Source organism: Dendrobates tinctorius, unplaced genomic scaffold (assembly GCF_039654945.1).
Source record: "Dendrobates tinctorius isolate UK_male_01 unplaced genomic scaffold, ASM3965494v1 ptg000003l, whole genome shotgun sequence".
Lineage (NCBI taxonomy): Eukaryota > Metazoa > Chordata > Amphibia > Anura > Dendrobatidae > Dendrobates > Dendrobates tinctorius.
The window spans coordinates 98,619,023-98,637,856 of NW_027361671.1; positions in this window are offsets into that span (position 1 = coordinate 98,619,023).

The following is an 18,834-nucleotide window of genomic DNA, read 5'->3' on the forward strand; positions in this document are numbered from 1 at the left end:
TGCAGAAATGCTCCGGAAATTTCCGCAACTCCCGCCGTGGGTAAAACGCATGCGTCTTTCCTGCGAAAAACAAGCGTTTTACAAGTGTTTTTCGCTTGTGCATTCCAAGCGACTTCAAGCATCTTTTGGAAAGGTGATTGACAGGTTGGTCACACTTGTCAAGCATCAATATGCGGCATCAATAGTAAAAGACAGAATGTTAAAAATAATTAAAAAAAAAATAAAAAAGTGATATACTCACCTTCCAACGTCCACCGAAGCCTTCCCGCCTGTCCTCCACGGTCCCGGCATCTTTCAGTCCCAGTAATGCTTTGCGCGAAGGACCTGAGATGATGTCACGCTCGCGAGATTGTGACGTCATCGCGGTCATTCACGCAAAGCATTACTGAGACCGGAAGATGCCGGGAACGTGGTGAGAAGCGGGAAGGACTCCGGGGGCCGCCGGAGGGTGAGTATATCACTATTTTTTATTTTAATTCTATTTTTTACAGGTATATGGTACTCAGAGCCTGGAGGAGAATCTCTCCTCCAGACCCTGGGTACCATCTGTACATGATCCGCTTACTTTGCGCATGGCGTCTGATCTCAATTCCAGCCAATTCTGTGTTGAAAAGGTCAAATGGTGCTCCTTCCCTTCCAAGCTCTGCCATGCGCCCAAACAGTGGTTTACCCACACATATAGGGTATCCACGTACTCAGGACAAATTTTACAACAACTTTTGGGGTCCAAATTCTCCTTTTACCCTTGGTAAAATAAAAAATTGGGGGCAAAAAGATCATTTTTGTGCAAAAAAAATATAATTTTTTTTATTTTTATGGCTCTACGTTATAAACTTCTGTGAAGCACTAGTGCTCACCACACATCTAGATAAGTTCCTTGGGGGATCTAGTTTCCAGAATGGGGTCACTTGTGGGGGTTTCCACAGTTTAGGTACATCAGGAGTTCTCCAAAAGCGACATGACACCCGCAGACCATTCCATCAAAGTCTGCATTCCAAAACGTCACATATGGGATATCAGCGTACTCAGGACAAATAGCACAATAACTTTTTGGGTCCTGTTTCCCTTGGGAAAATAAAAATTGGGGGTGAAAAGATAATTTTTGTGGAAAAAATATGATTTTTTATTTTACGGCTGTACGTTATACAGTGCCTTGCGAAAGTATTCGGCCCCCTGGAACTTTTCAACCTTTTCCCACATATCATGCTTCAAACATAAAGATACCAAATGTAAATTTTTGGTGAAGAAGCAACAACATGTGGAACACAATTGTGAAGTTAATCGAAATTTATTGATTATTTTAAATTTTTGTGGAAATTCAAAAACTGAAAAGTGGGGTGTGCAATATTATTCGGCCCCTTTACTTTCAGTGCAGCAAACTCACTCCAGAAGTTCGTTGTGGATCTCTGAATGATCCAATGTTGTCCTAAATGACTAATGATGATAAATATAATCCACCTGTGTGTAATCAAGTCTCCGTATAAATGCACCTGCTCTGTGATAGTCTCAGGGTTCTGCTTGAAGCACAGAGAGCATCATGAATACCATGGAACACAACAGGCACATCCATGATACTGTTGCGGAGAAGTTTAAAGCCGGATTTGGATACAAAATGATTTCCAAAACTTTAAACATCCCAAGGAGCACTGTGCAAGCGATCATATTGAAATGGCCGACCCTCTAAACTTTCATCTCAAACAAGGAGAAGACTGATCAGAGATGCAGCCGAGAGGCCCATGATCACTCTGGATGAACTGCAGAGATCTACAGCTGAGGTGGGACAGTCTGTCCATAGGACACAATCAGTCGTACACTGCACAAATATGGCCTTCATGGAAGAGTGTCAAGAAGAAAGCCATTTCTCAAAGATAGCTATAAAAAGTGTAGTTTAAAGTTTGCAACAAGCCACCTGGGAGACACACCAAACATGTGGAAGAAGGTGCTCTGGTCAGATGAAACCAAAATCAAACTTTTTGGCAACAATGCCAAACGATATGTTTGGCGTAAAGGCAACACAGCTCATCATCCTGAACACACCATCCCCACTGTCAAACATGGTGGTGGCAGCATCATGGTTTGGGCCTGCTTTTCTTCAGCAGGGACTGGGAAGATGGATAAAATTGATGGGAAGATGGAATTCAGCCAAATTCAGGACCATTCTTGAAGAAAACCTGTTGGAGTATGCGACTGGGACGGAGATTTGTCTTCCAACAAGACAATGATTCCAAACATAAAGCAAAATCTACAATGGAATGGTTCACAAATAAACATATCCAGGTGTTAGAATGGCCAAGTCAAAGTCCATACCTGAATCCAATCGAGAATCTGTGGAAAGAGCTGAAAACTGCTGTTCACAAAAGATCTCCATCCAAACTCACTGAGCTCGAGCTGTTTGCCAAGGAAGAATGGGCAAGAATTTCAGTAAAAACTGATAGAGACATACCCCAAGCAACTTGCAGCTGTAATAGCAGCAAAAGGTGGCGCAACAAAGTATTAAGTTAAAGGGGCCGAATAATATTGCATGCCTCACTTTTCAGTTTTTGAATATCCACAAAAATTTAAAATAACCTACAAATTTCGTTCAACTTCACAATTGTGTCCCACTTGTTGTTGATTCTTCACCAAAAATTTACATTTGGTATCTTTATGTTTGAAGCATGATATGTGGGAAAAGGTTGAAAAGTCCCAGGGGGCCGAATACTTTCGCAAGGCACTGTTGACTTCTATGAAGCCCTTGGGGTTCAAAGTTTTCACCACACATCTAGATAAGTTCCTTGGGGGTATAGTTTCCAAAATAGTGTCATTTGTGGGGGGGTTTACACTGTTTAGGCACATCAGGGGCTCTCCAAACGGGACATGGCGTCCAGCCAATTCTGCGTTGAAAAAGTCAAGCAGCGCTCATTCCCTTGCGAGCTCTGTTTACCCCCATATTGGCGTGCTTAGGAAAAATCGTACAACAAATTGTAGGAGATTTAAAAGCAGAGGTTACAACCGAGCTCAAATCCGCAGTGCATATCATAGAGCACGTAATATCACTAGAAAAGAACTAGTAGGAATAATCTACAAACCAAAGATGATCAGCCAATTAGATTGATCACCACATTTAACAACCAGTGACAGGAATTTACCAACATAGTTCGCAAACGCTGGAAAGATCTATTGGCAGATCCCATCCTGAAAAAGTGTTTCCTGACACCCATAAAATCACTGCCAAAAGATCCAGTCTTAAGGACTTATTGGCTCACGGTCATTACAAAACCACAGAAAAATCACTCTCAAAATTGGCTGGACATTAATGGCTTCTTCCCATGTTTGCACTGTAAGGCCTGCTGTAACATGACCAAGAGCAAAACCTTCCAGAATGCTAAGAAGTATCGGACCTATCAGATCAGACATTATCTCTCCTGTACCTCAAAAGGTGTCATCTACTGTGCTGAATTGGGCGACCATTGTTGCTGTGGTTTTGTGCTGGTGGGGCGGTGCGGTCTGGAGTCATGGGGACTTTGTCTTGCAGCATGGGCGCTGTGAGACACCAGGCCGTCTGCCCTGCCGATGCATTGTCGCTGCGGCTGTGGTCGGCGCACAACTCCGCTCCATTTAGGTGATAGGGACCCACTAAGAGGTTTTGCAATGAAGTGTCAGTGGGCTTGATACAGTCTGATCATGATGTTAAACTAAGAACCTCATGTTCAGTTATATATATTTTTGCCTAGCGGCACTAGATCAATGCATGATTTTTGGAGGTGCTCTTTTTGGAAGTCTCTTTCAGCAAAAAAAAAAAAAATATGCTTCAAAAATTGTGCTGATGTAAAGTAGACATGTGGGAAATGTTATTTATTAACTATTTTCTGTGACATTACTCCGATTTAAGGGCATAAAAATTAAAAGGTAGAAAATTGTAAAATTTTCTCCAAATTTCCTATTTTTTCCCAATTAAACATAAGTTATATCAAATAAATTTTACCACAATCATAAAGTATAATATGTCACAAAAAACCATCTCAGAATCATGGGGATACATTGAAGTGTTCCAGAGTTATAACCTCATAAAGTGACAGTGATCAGAATTGAAAAAGAAAATAATTGGCCTGGTCTGGACGGTGGAAACAGGCTTTGGGGTTAAGAATTGAAACAACTGGAAAAAATTAACAAAAGTGAAATCCTGAGGGGAGATAAGAGGGTCTTTTATGGGGAGATTAGACACTCTAGGGCCCACTTTATTTGAGAATTGTATTGCACTGTAACAACGGCATCAATCCTATTTAAACCCAAAAGGCCTACATAGGAAGATAGTCTCATTTAACTCTTTGCATGAAACACAATGTCCAATGGTGTAACTAGAATATCACACTGTTTTCAGCGTGTCTGGGAAGGATTTCTCTTCTTTCTTGGTAATTTACCCTTATTGCACTTATCACTTCACTGTTGTTGGGATCATTAGTTGGAAAGGAATGTGAAGCCACAGCTTTGTGCAAGATCAACATTCCTGTCCATTATGATACATTTGGGAATACATCAGATAATTAATCCGGAAATAACAATGGTATTTAAAGATTTTATTATATCATGCATCTGCTGTTATACCAGTTAGGTTTATGGTCACCTAAATGAGAGAATAATATCCATCTCCGCCCCTTTAAATTAAGACCGTTCTTCCAGTAGTCACTAATAAAGAACCCTAGAGCTTATTTCATTCGTTTGATAGGATGGCAACATTTGCAATGGTAGCGTTGTGTAGACATACACATATGGTTTGCAAATGTTGTGTTCAATAATTACAGTGTTTCCAAAGCAGTTACGGTGTAAAATAATGCTTATCCTGTAAAATACTCAGGACTAGTTACCAGATAAAAATATAGTGGTTTATTTGGATTCTTCCATCAAAGAAAGGTTATTACAGAAAAACAGGTGAATAAAAATAGGTGAGAGATTGTCCATCAGTTCATAGCAAAGCAACGTGTATTCTTCTTTCTCTTCGGGATCTCACATGGCAAATGGCGTCTGTCTCTCAGTTCGGCTTCTTCGTAGTAAAGTAACATACCAGCTGTTATGTCATGTCATGGCCCAGAACAGATGACATCTTTGTGTCTGTCTCTCATGATGGTGAGGGAAGAAGAGCGACCTCTACAGTTAGCCATGAATTATATACGTCTCCTAAAGCACGTGGTCTCTACATATATGGAGCTGTCTTTCTACCATGAGCCAAGCTTAAAAATAGCCTATGTCATGTAAGCTAAAGCAATGTACAGAACTGAGTCTTATAAGAAATTAACGGATTATTAATATTTAACAATTCCCCCTTTTGAGGGAGACAGACATTAATTGGAACCCTCAAAATATAACAAGATCTTCTTTCTTCTTTTCTTCTTCTTTGACAAAATAATTTAATATCAATAACAATAATAATATCAGATTACCGTTATAAGTACTCAATGACATAATTGATGTGAATTCATGTTATGGTAAGCCGTGAACAATATTCATATAAAATATGTATAATTATACTTCCCTAAGTCTAAATTGAAGCATCTCAGGTTCAGTCATCATCATCTGATGTCATCTGGTCTTCATTTTGATGTCTTCTATCTTCTTCTTGGTTCTTTTAAAAACACAGTTTTTCTATAGCATATAGATGTTGTAGAAATCGTGTTGTGTAAAAATTAAAGTCCATAAATTCAAATGTTGATAAGAAACAAAGTCTATAGATGAAATGCAGCTTTAATATCTGTGCAGTGTCACCTTTAAAAACCTGGGCTTACATTGGCTCGCCTTGGATATTCTGGAATCCTCCATTGGCACTGGTCTTTGAACAGGTGTGACGTCTTTGGTCAGCAAAGCAAGGGTTAAAATGACTCTTCCTTGCTACACATAGCACCATAACCAGTCCTTGTCCTAATGCACAGGACATATGTCAGGGTTAATTACCTTCATTGTTCACCAGCCTTCATCAAAGCTTTACAGGTGATTGAAAACCTCTGGAACTTGATAAGAACGTGATAACACAGTTCATCTCAGCATCATAGGATCATCGTCCTCTGGTTGTCAGGTTAGACACTTTAATTGTGACTGTCAGTGGTGAATACTGCACTTGTGACTGTCAGTGGTGGATACTGCACTTGTAATTAACACAGTTCATTTCTCAGAAGTCATAGCTTTGTTACCTTCTGGGACTTCTGGATCGCGGCATTCTTCTTCTTGCAACTGATAAGAATCAATTTTAATATGAAAAGTCTTTATTAACGTAATTTCAGTATCTTGCTTGAAGTCTTCATTCCCTAGTCTATACCAAATCTGGTAATTTTCCTATCCTATAATATCACAGCGTACCATAGCAATCAGTAATATCCATATAATTATTATCAGAATTTGTACCATATATGGATTTCAATATTTGAAATAATAAACCAATAATAAGTGATAATACATTATTATCCATATTTTTCATGTGATAGAACATTTTTATGTCATAGGTGTAATTACCTTTTTCAACCCATAGGTGTCACTGTGTTTTATGTAACCAGTGTTTTCATCTTTATTAATAAGGAATATATTTATTATACTAATAATATGTAGGAATGTATAGCCATGAACCAAAATAAGAATATATGAGTGAGCGAATGAATGAATAAAAGAATTGTTGCATATAACTCAGAAGTGAAACATTTTCCTTAGTAATAGAACCATATAATTGCTATATTTAATGAAGCAATATTCTCAGTAGATATTACTTTACTAAATATTGGTGAAAGAATTAAAAATAATGAAAAATAAGAATAAAAATAAAAATAAGAATAAGGCCTTTATGTTGATGCAGAGTAGTTATGTCTTCAGTAACATATACCCTTAATATTTCCATGATCTGGATTATTTCATAATTGTCATAAACTTGTGTTACCAAAATATTCAAATTATGCAACTTTGCATGTAATTCCTCTTAGTGTAAAGAAATGACTCTTTATAATACTTGTTATTATACCCAATACTTATACCATTGTACCTTATTAATATTTTTTCCTATTAAAATGTGTGAAGAAGAGGTATTAATCAAATGTGATGATGTAGTCAGGATAAAAAACATATTTTCCCCCTTAATACCAAAAAATATTGTTTCATGAAATAATTCATTTATCAAAACCAAAATTAAAAATAATTAATTTATAAATTGTGTAAATATTATACTTGCTTATACCATTATTTGTCTGAAGATGTGTAACCATTAAAATTAATTTGAATATCAAAAAATTATCCTTTGGAAAAATTAATTTGCATAAACCATTTTGATGTGCGATTGCACTTTACACTTATCCACAATTAACTAAATCAAGAAATAATTACTAAAGAACTATAGAAATATATGTTGTGTAGATAATATTTCATTATGTATCTTAATATTCTAATAATTTATCTGATCTGCATATTTCTCCTAAAGATAAAAGCTTTGGGGTTTTTTTTCTCTTTTTTTTTTCCTCTCATTCAGAATCCTGAGGTCTCACAAACATATCACATTACTCGCTCAGCAGCTGCTCATACACTCAGTCACTGTCACTCAGACTGTGTCACATATTAAGTTTAAACCAAATACCTCACATACGAAGGTGTGATGAATACACGTGTTTTAACCCAAATTATCCTAATCATCAATGCATTGTAAACTATTTCAATTTAGTCTCTTAATATTTCTTTGAATATTCCCCAAATACACATGACATAAATATATGTATAGCTATACTTGACATTTTGGCCTGGAAAAAAAATTCCATTGCTTTGCAAAAGTTGAGACCCCTTTAAAAATTCTTTTCCTAAAGAACAGGGACCTAGTATACTGGTATACTTGTATTATTAGAACAAGGTTCAAATTTCACCTGCTGTGGTTGTCATTCAAGCCAAGCAGCAGAAAAGCACACACACAGAACATTTTAAAATGTAGTTAGTTATTTCCTTTTAAGGGTTAGATATATAAAATCATGCAATTATTGCAACTTCCTGTGTAAATAAAGGCATAAATCCTTGGAAGATAATTTTTCCCGATTAAGTCCTGCTTTGAAATGAAAATTCTAAGGAAACATAAAAGATAAGGTTAATATCATATTCATAATTTTAAATATTATTACTGATGTAGATTTTAATTTTCATTAAAAAATACAGTTCTACTATTTCTACTTCTGCAAACACTCTATATATACTGTATGAATATGTATATATCCACAAACCATAAAACTACAGGATTATACTCTATAAAATAATTACATATAACTCACTAATTGTATAACACTGTTACACAAAATATATATATATAATTACTTTTTCTAGCCAATTCCTACACCCATACTTATTTCTCTGCAAAAAATATCCTGAAAAGTTCTTGCCATTTTAAAGCTGATAGATTCTTGGAGCAGAGTATTCAGTTTACAGGCCATGATGTCACTCACCACCTGTTTCTGTCTGTCAGATTCGGCCATCTTGGTTACAGAAAGAAGATCAAAACTCATCATTTTTCTTAATTCAATTTGTGTCTTTTCAGTGATACTTTGCATCATTCCGTAGGGCTTAAAGCAAACATGTGATTTCCTTTGTTCTTCATAAATTTGATTTTGGGGAAAACTCATTTTAGAAGGCTTTGCTAATACAGGCTTCTGATAAGATTTTACTCTGCCTGTCTTTACAAAATTAGCACGATTTACTGTCCTTTCAAGATTCTCGTGTTTTCTGGCAAAATCAAGGGATTGCGCATATTCAAACAAAGAATCTTTTTGTGACGCAATAACACGAGATGTAGGATTTAAAAACCAAAATTTGCTTACAAAACTCCTTATGAGGGACGGTGTTTTGACATTCTCACTCAGCATTCTATACAAACGTTCATATATGGACATGAACGTAAAAATACATTCCTTCCGACCAATCCTTAATTTTTGAAGAATATCAATATCTGGATGATTTTCATTTGATGAACAAAAAATCAGAATTTTTAATCTGTCCTTATCAGTTAAATTCTCATGTGTTTCACCAGATAACTTTAAAGATAACCTCCTGGAAAAGGTTACAGGGATCCACATTTTGAACAACTGATTCTTCTCCTCGTTAGATAAATCAAATTTGCCAACACAACTTTCAAAAACCTCAGAGTTTCTACAAACATGCATTTTGCTGTCATATGCAGGAATTATTTTGCATATCTGTAGCAAACTTCTCCTTACTTTCCTTCGGATTTGGGCCTGTGAGTCGTCTATTTTTAGTGGTACGTCTTTCCCTTGTACGTCCTCTACGTCAGTTCTGAAGTCTCCTCCTACTTCTCCATCTTGTTCCACGTCTGCAAGGTCACCTTCCATGGCTGCTGCTACTTGTAACTGTTTCTCCACATTACAGTAAATCTCGGGAATATCACTATCCTCTACACAATCATTTTTAGATTTCTCTGACACAGATCTATGAAATATATCTACCATCTGTAGAATATTTTTTAATCTCTCTCTTTCTCTATTGAAAAACTTAGAATCTAACCTCTGATTCTCGAGTTCACACTCGGCATATAAACTCAACCATAAAACTTCTGAATTAGAATTGTCTACAGACTTAAATTTCAATCTACTGTGCTTAGCATAAGAATTAATTACATCCATTTCTCTTACCTTGAAATTTCTCAGCTTGTTCCTTTGATAGACAACGCTGGGCTCTTGTCTTCACTCGTCTTGGCTTCAGCACGTCTGGCACTTTGGCACTTGTAGTACTTCTCAATCTATCTGGCAATTCTTACTTCTAGGTTCTGTGTGATTCTTGTAAGTAGTGGAATTCCCGATAACTTGCACATATGATTTGACGTTAGCAAAGTCCAATCCCCCGTGTGGGCAAGTTGAGGGAAATCCGCAAAAAAGTACAAAAATTCAGATCTGGCTGGCTCTCCAATGTAAAATAATGCTTATCCTGTAAAATACTCAGGACTAGTTACCAGATAAAAATATAGTGGTTTATTTGGATTCTTCCATCAAAGAAAGGTTATTACAGAAAAACAGGTGAATAAAAATAGGTGAGAGATTGTCCATCAGTTCATAGCAAAGCAACGTGTATTCTTCTTTCTCTCCGGGATCTCACATGGCAAATGGCGTCTGTCTCTCAGTTCGGCTTCTTCGTAGTAAAGTAACATACCAGCTGTTATGTCATGTCATGGCCCAGAACAGATGACATCTTCGTGTCTGTCTCTCATGATGGTGAGGGAAGAAGAGCGACCTCTACAGTTAGCCATGAATTATATACGTCTCCTAAAGCACGTGGTCTCTACATATATGGAGCTGTCTTTCTACCATGAGCCAAGCTTAAAAATAGCCTATGTCGTGTAAGCTAAAGCAATGTACAGAACTGAGTCTTATAAGAAATTAACGGATTATTAATATTTAACATACGGTATATACTAGTCATAAGAAACATGGAGTATAATCACAAATTTTGGGTTACAGTCTTGGTTAACCGCTACCCTGGTGTTATTGTAATTATATGTTATCAAAAAACATGGGTATGGTGGGCTCCCGGGTGTTTAAGGTAATTATATCATAACAATGTGCGGGTTATAAATTCTGTTTAATCTTCTTTATGTGTGTGAACTATTATGCTACAAAAGGGTCAATATTGATTGTATGACCATATTGGCACTGGATATTATAGTCTTTCTCTTTTTGTTTATATTATACTAGTATCATTGGATATATGTACCTATTTTTTGTTCCTACTGGTTGCACTTGAATTTGTATAGAGCTGTGAGTTGGATTTACTATTGAAGGGCTACTGCAATGCTAGTGCCAATACTACATATGACTTTACTGTATGAGTATCTGTTTTTTGTATGCCCGTGATATAATATGGAATATTTATATTACCCACCTATTTGATATTGTGCCTGTGGTATCTCTCCTATTTTTAAATAATATTTTAATAATTTATTAATAAAAAATACTTTTTACTATTTTTTGAGGTATCTAAGGCTAGTTTCAGACTAGCGTTTCTGGGCGCAGCGCAGGGCCGCTGCTAAGCTCAGCCCCCTGTCCGCGCCCCCTCCGGTCAGCTTCTCCTCTGATTGCATGACGCTGCATGCGATCAGCGTACCCTAGATTTAGCTTTGGGCACGCAGGTCGTGCACTGGCAAACTTTTGCCGGCGCATCCGCCCATTTGGCGCTGTGCCGTGCGCACAAAAATGCAACACAGTGCGTTTGGCGCACGTCGGTGCAGTGCTAAAAGGGTGGATGCACTGGCAAGTGTGCCAGCGCACGACCAGAGTACCCAACGCTAAATATAGGGCTAAATATAGGGTACGCTGATCGCATGCAGCGTCATGCGATCAGAGGAGGAGCTGACCGGAGGGGGTGCGGCCGGGGCGGAGCTTAGCGACGGCCCTGCGCTGCGCCCGGAAATGCTAATCTGAAACTAGCCTTAGTCTTTTCTTTGGTGTTATACATGTTATCAATAAAGATTTGACGATGATATTTTCAATCTAAGGTTGGTCCCATGCATACAGCACAGTCGTCTATCAGGAAATTTTAGAGCACTTCATGCTTCCCTATGCTGACAAGCTTTTTGGAGATGGAAATTTCATTCTGCAGCAGGACTTGGCACCTGACCACACTGCCAAAAGTACCAATACCTGGTTTAAAAACAACAGTATCACTGTGCTTGATTGGCCAGCAAACTCGACTGACCTTAACCCCATAGTGAATCTGTGGTATTGTCAAGAGGAAGATGAGAGACACCAGACCTAACAATGCAGACGAGCTGAAGGCTGCTATCAAAGTAACCTGGGCTTCCATAACACCTCAGCAGTGCCACAGGCTGATCGCCTACATGACACGCCGTATTGATGCAGTAATTGATGCAAAAGAAGCCCCGACCAAGTTTTGAGTGCATTTACTGAACATACATTTCAGTAGGTCAACATTTCGGATTTTAAAATCATTTTTCAAGCTGGTGTTATAAAGTATTCTAATTTACTGAGAAAATGACTTTTGGGTTTTCATTGGCTGTAAGCCATAATCATCAACATTAACAGAAATAAACACTTGAAATAGATCATTCTGTAATGACTCTATACCAGGGGTCCCCAACCACCGGTCCGCGGCCCAGCACCGGGCCGTTGCAGTGCCCTTGCCTGTCCGCGGACAGAAGGGGAGCTGGCGGCGGTGCAGCAGCTGATACTCACCGTGCATCCCGCGGCGGCTTCATCCAGCGCTGAGCAGTCAGGTGTACCGCTCATTTAAGGTCATGAATATGGACGCCACTCCTCTCCCATAGGCGTGGCGTCCATATTCATGGACCTTAATGAGCGGTAGCACGTGACCGCTCCGCACAGGAGCTGAAGCGCCGCGAGATGCAGGGAGGGAAGTTCAGCGACGGGAAGGAAGGTCAGCGATGTGAGGGTAAGTATGATGGGGGAGCCGAGCGGAGCCATATATACAAGGGAGGCCGGGAGAGTGGGAGCGGAGCCATATATACAAGGGAGGCCGGGAGAGTGGGAGCGGAGCCATATATACAAGGGAGGCCGGGAGAGTGGGAGCGGAGCCATATATACAAGGGAGGCCGGGAGAGTGGGAGCGGAGCCATATATACAAGGGAGGCCGGGAGAGTGGGAGCGGAGCCATATATACAAGGGAGGCCGGGAGAGTGGGAGCAGAGCCATATATACAAGGGAGGCCGGGAGAGTGGGAGCAGAGCCATATATACAAGGGAGGGAGAGTGGGAGCAGAGCCATGCATACAAGGGAGGGACAGTGGGAGCGGAGCCATATATACAAGGGAGGGAGAGTGGGAGCGGAGCCATATATACAAGGGAGGAAGAGTGGGAGCAGAGCCATATATACAAGGGAGGAAGAGTGGGAGCAGAGCCATATATACAAGGGAGGCCGGGAGAGTGGGAGCAGAGCCATATATGCAAAGGAGGCCGGGAGAGTGGGAGCGGAGCCATATATGCAAGGGAGGCCGGGAGAGTGGGAGCGGAGCCATGTATACAAGGGAGGGAGAGTGGGAGCGGAGCCATGCATACAGGGGAGAGAGAGTGGGAGCGGAGCCATGTATACAGGATGGGACAGGGGAGCCATGTATACAGGATAGAAGAGTGGGAGCAGAGCCATGCATACAGGATGGGAGGATGGGAGCGGAGCCATGTATACAAGGATAGGAGGATGGGCGCAGAGCCATGTATACAAAGATGGGACAGAGGAGCCATGCATACAACAGGGGGAGCCACACAGAGCTGGACAGGACGGGGGGGACCACACATACATTTTCTGATGATTAGAAAATAATCAGCATGTACAGTACTCCAGTACAATTTTTCTTAAGTGCTCAATGCTCCATTTCCTTGTAGGTTCCAATCATCTTTAGCAGTGACGGTCATCAGTAGAAGTAGCCGGTGCTCCCACTGAAACAGAGAAACAAGCCAGGTGCTCCCACTCATTCAAAACCTATGGTGAGTTGAGTCACATTAAAAATGTTATAATTAAATGATAAGTATGCACTGCTAAACTACAACCGTGTCCATAGCCCCGCCCCCTTATGACCAAAGCCCCGCCCCTGTCACACCTCCATCCCCGCCCTGCCGGGCCATGGAAGAATGGTCTTGGTTCAAGCCGGTCCCTGGTGCAAAAAAGGTTGGGGACCACTGCTCTATACAATATATGAGTTTCACTTTTTGCATGGAAGAACTTAAATAAATTAACTTTTTGATGATATTCTAATTTTTTGTGATGCACCTGTACGTTTCGCAGCCAGCCCTGCCCCTCAGGCACATACCGTATTTTTTGCTTTGTAAGACGCACTTTTTTCCCCCAAATTTGGGGGGAAAATAGGGGTGCGTCTTACAATGCAAACATACGTTTTTTTGTGCTGCCGCTGCGGGTGTCCGTTACTTGCCGCCACCGCGCTGGGTCCTCCGGGTGCTGCCGCCGCCACGCTGGGTCCCTCGGGTGGTGCCGCCTCCGCGCTGGGTCCCCCGGTGCCTGCCGCTACCGCCAGGCTCTGTCCCGTGCTGCGTGGGGGGCTCTGCCGTTCCATCCATGCCTGTGCAGTGGCTTGCTTCCTGGAAAATGGCCGCCGCGCAAGCGCAGATGGAGATCTCGGCACTGAAATCTCGGGAGATGAGATTTCAGCGCTGAAATCTCATCTCCCGAGATTTCAATGCCGAGATCTCCATCTACGCTTGCGCGGCGGCCATTTTCCAGGAAGCAAGCCACCGCACAGGCATGGATGGAACGGCAGAGCCCCCCACGCAGCACGGGACAGAGCCCGGCAGCGGCGGCAGGCACCGGGGGCCCCAGTGCGGCGGCAGCACCCGAGGGCCCCAGCGCGGCGGCAGCACCCGAGGGACCCAGCGCGGCGGCAGCACCCGTGGGACCCAGCGCGGTGGCGGCAGCACCCCGGGGACAGAGTGGGCGACAGCAACCCGGGGACAGACCGGTAAGCAATAAGACGCCTAGATTATAAGAAGCGTCACCATTTTATTAAAAAAACATTTTTTCCTATTTTTCGCCTCAAAATTTGGGGTGCGTCTTATAATCCGGAGCGTCTTATAAAGCGAAAAATACGGTACGCTTCGGAGCTGGGAAAGCCCCTTCCTCACGCATATCCATTTCGGAGCTGGTCCAGCCCCTGCCTCAGGCATATATGTTTTGGAGCTGGACCAGCCCCTTCCTCACACATATACGATTTGGAGCTGGGCCAACCCCTTCCTCAGGCAAATATCTGTGTATTTGTCAGGAACACCGCACTGAACTTGCTCATTGAGCCAGTGCGCGTGTCCTGAGTAAGATAAACTGCTCAGAGATACCTGTGGAGCGGGCAGCAGCAGAGAAGGTGCGTACTTCAGACCAGCAGGACCTGAAGCATGTGACTGCTGGGGCATGGCCTAAACCTCAGAGAGCTAGGAGCTGCAGGAAAACACCTAGCAGGGTAACTACGGGACTAAGTTACCAAGGGGCATAGACAGGGACGTAAACAGATCAGGCCAGGGTCAAAGCACGAGATAGCACAACAAAACCAGAGGATTAAACAGAACGGATTGTCAGGACGTAGCCAATGACTCATACACGGAGATAGCTGCAAAGTACAAGAGGGGTGAGCAGAGAATAGTCAGGTCACAGGCAATGAGTCATACACAGAGAGGGTAGCACAGTACAGAATCAACAGGCAAACTCACAATGGGGGACAGAACCGGGTCAGAACCATATAAGCAAGCTATAAGACAACGAACAGGCACAGGCACACAGGGGTCAACACACTCGGCCAAAGGCAAAAGTATAACTGATGGGGATTGGAGTTTCCCAGGGCTATAAGAAGCTCTCCTTGAACCAAAGAGAGGCCACAATAATTAACCCCAGGCGTGCAGGTCAAAGCCTGCACTGGGCTCCAGACATTAACCATAGCTCCCAAGTGTCCCGATTCCGGCGGGACATTCCCATTTTTGACACCCCCATCCCTCATCCCGCCTGGGACGCTATTTTTCCTGCATTGCACTGAGCTGCCAAGCCACAACCCCCATCCACCGACGCCATGCTAGCCATCCCAGATAGACGCACCGCAGCCTGCAATGATGTGGCTGGGCTGTGTGTGTTCTGTGCACAGAGGACCTGTGAGAGGGGAGGAGTCAGGGGTCACATGATCAGGGGCTTCCATGTCTATGTGGCTGGGCTGTGTGTGTTCTGTGCGCACAGGACCTGTGAGGGGAGGAGTCAGGGGTCACATGATCAGGGGCCGTGTCTGCCTCCTGTCTGACAGTGTCTGTCTGCACTCTCAGGACGCTGCTGTGCTGGTTGTCATGGTGCTGGAGAGGTAAAGTTTCTGTGTGGGGTTAGGAGGGTTTTACAGTGTGGATGTAGCAGAGCTGCGCGTGTACGAGGTGTACGGAGCCGCGCATGTACGAGGTGTACGGAGCCACGTGTGTACGAGGTGTATGGAGCGGAGCCCTGTGTGTACGAGGTGTATGGAGCGGAGCCCCGTGTATGAGGTGTACAGAGCGGAGCAGCGCGTGTACAAGGTGTACGGAGCCACGTGTGTACGAGGTGTACGGAGTGGAGCCGCATGTGTACAAGGCGTACAGAGCGGAGCCGCATGTGTACGAGGCGTACAGAGCGGAGCCGCATATGTACGAGGCGTACGGAGCGGAGCCGCATGTGTGCGAGGCGTATGGAGTGGAGCCGCATGTGTACGAGGTGTACGGAGTGGAGCCGCAGGTATACGGACTGGAGCCGCATGTGTACGAGGTGTACGGAGTGGAGCCGCATGTGTACGAGGTGTACGGAGTGTACGGAGCGGAACCACATGTGTACGAGGTGTACACAGTGGAGCAGTGCATGTACGAGGTGTACAGAGCAGAGCAGCATGTGTACGAGGTGTAGAGTGGAGCAGCGCGTGTATGGGGCGTATGGAGCAGAGTCGCGTGTGTACGAGGTGTACGGAGCGGAGTCGTGTGTGTACGGAGTGGAGCCATATGTGTACTGGATGTACGGAGCGGAGCTAAGTGTGTATGAGGCATACTAAGTGGGCTTTTCCCACGGACACAGGAGTACACGGCAGAGCCCCAAGGAGCAAATTAAAACTCGCACATGACATTCCACCGGAAGTGATGTGCTGGAAGCTGACCGGAAATGAGGTAATTTCATGAGGAGATTGTGACGAAACCAGGAATGCTTCAGATCCATCACCATGTCCTCCTCCGACAGCACGGACAGCGGGATCGCCATGGAATCAGGAATGCCGGCCATGTGAGCGGATCATGATATGTCCTGCACCGGGAGGCTCAGGTGGGCATTACAATGGGAGTCGGGCTGCTATAGTATCTTTATAGAATATTTCTCTGTTTCTTTCTTTCTCTCTGTTTCTTTCTTTCTCATTCTCTGTTCTGTCTTTCCCTCTCTTTTTCTATCTCTCTGTTCGTTCTTTCTCTCTTTCTTTTTTTTCTTTCCCCTCTTTCTTTCTGTCTTTCCTCTTTCTTTCTCTCTGTTATTTCTTTCTTTACATCTTTCTTTCTCTCTCTCATTTATTTCTCTGTCTCTCTCTGTTCTTTCTTTCCTCTCTTTCTTTCTTTGTTCTTTCATTTTTTTTTCTCTCTTTCTTTCGCTCTCTGGTCTTTCCTCCCCTCTTTCTTTCTATTGCTCTGTTCTTTCTTTCCCCTCTTTCTCTCTCTCTCTATTCTTTCTTTCCCCTTTCTTTCTTTCGCTCTCCCTCTGTTTTTTTTCTGTCCCCTTTCTTTTTCTCTTTGTTCTTTCTTTCCCCTCTTTCACTCTCTCTGTTCTCTCTCTGCTTTTTCTTTTTTCTTTCCCCTTTCTTTCTCTCTCTGTTCTTTTTTTCTCTGTGTTCTTTTTTTTCTGTCCCCACTTTTTTCTCTCTGTGATCTTTCTTTCTCTTTCTTTCTTTTTCTCTGTTCTTTCTTTCCCCTTTCTCTCTCTCTGTTCTTTCTTTTGCTCTCTGTTCTCTTTCTTTCTTTCCCCTCTTTCTTTCTCTCTCTGTTCTTTCTTTCCCCTCTTTCTTTCTCTTTGTTCTTTCTTTTTTCTCTCTCTGTTCTTTCATTCTCGCTCTCCTTTCTTTCTCTCTCTATTTTCTTTTTTTTTCTTAGTACCAGTCAGTGTGCCCACAGTACCAGCCACTGTGCCCATAATGCCAGCCACTATGCCCCTAATAGCAGTGTGATCAGCAGTGCTAAATGGGTGCGACTGGGCGTGGACATGGGTGTGACTAGTCGTGAAATGGGTGTGGTTGGGGCATGGCCTTAAATTTGTGGCGACGCGCTGCACGTGCCGCAGCCTTTGTCCCTCTTTCCCTTTTTCGAAAGTTGGGAGATATGCATTAACCCCTGACGTGCAGGTCAAAACCTGCACTGGGATCATGACAGTATTGCTTGAGGAAGGGGCTGGACCAGCTCTGAAATGTGTAGCTCTAATAAAACCAGTTCATTTTATTTTCCATATTTCCTTTTCTTCGGCGGCGCTTGTTGGAGCCAAAGGAATTTTTTATTGTTTTTGTGAGTTTTTAACAGGACTTGCCATTCGACTTCTACAGGGCGCCACTGCAGCCGTGGGAGAGCTCATCCTGCAATCACCACTGTTGTGCCTGACGCTGCACAACCCCACCAGTGAGGAACTGCACTCACCTATATATGCATTACTCCCATTGATCTGCACAGGGAACGCTTTCTCTCATTTTTACAGGTCACCATTAGAGGAGGCTGGTAGCTTTAGGAGCAGCCATGGTTTGTCGATAGCTCCTCCCATACCAGCGTACATTGCTGCCTTTCACATTCCTCCATGTCAATTTGGTATAATAACCGATGTGTCAGTTCACAATAATGCTACCATAGCAACAGAGGATTTCAGGGACCAGTATCCATGGAGATTTGCCTTTAAAATCCTACAGAATTTCTAAAGCATTTACTACATAATTATTCAGCCTCCGCTTACAACTTCACAAAGTGTAATAAATATTGACGGCGATGTAAGCCATGCAGGGTATGGGGATGTAATTATTGCCCTTTATTAAATCTTCTGTCAATTTCAGCCTTTAAAGTGCACATTGCACATGAAAATGGTAGATCGTGCTCTCGTTTTACACAATACCGCACAATTCACACCTGTAAACGTCACTAGCACTTGTCATAGGCAGCAGCACAAAGGCTCTGCCTGAGAAGTCATGTTAATATGCAAAGTTCCAACTGGCAGCAACAAAGGAACGAAAGACGCAGGATTTGCATAAAAGTCAATGTAGTAAAAAGCTTAGCAATTCGTAATAGTACAAGTCATTAAATAGCCGGCTTCATAGTCAGATGTGAACGTTTTTGTGTCGATATGGAAGGGGTTTACTTAGAAC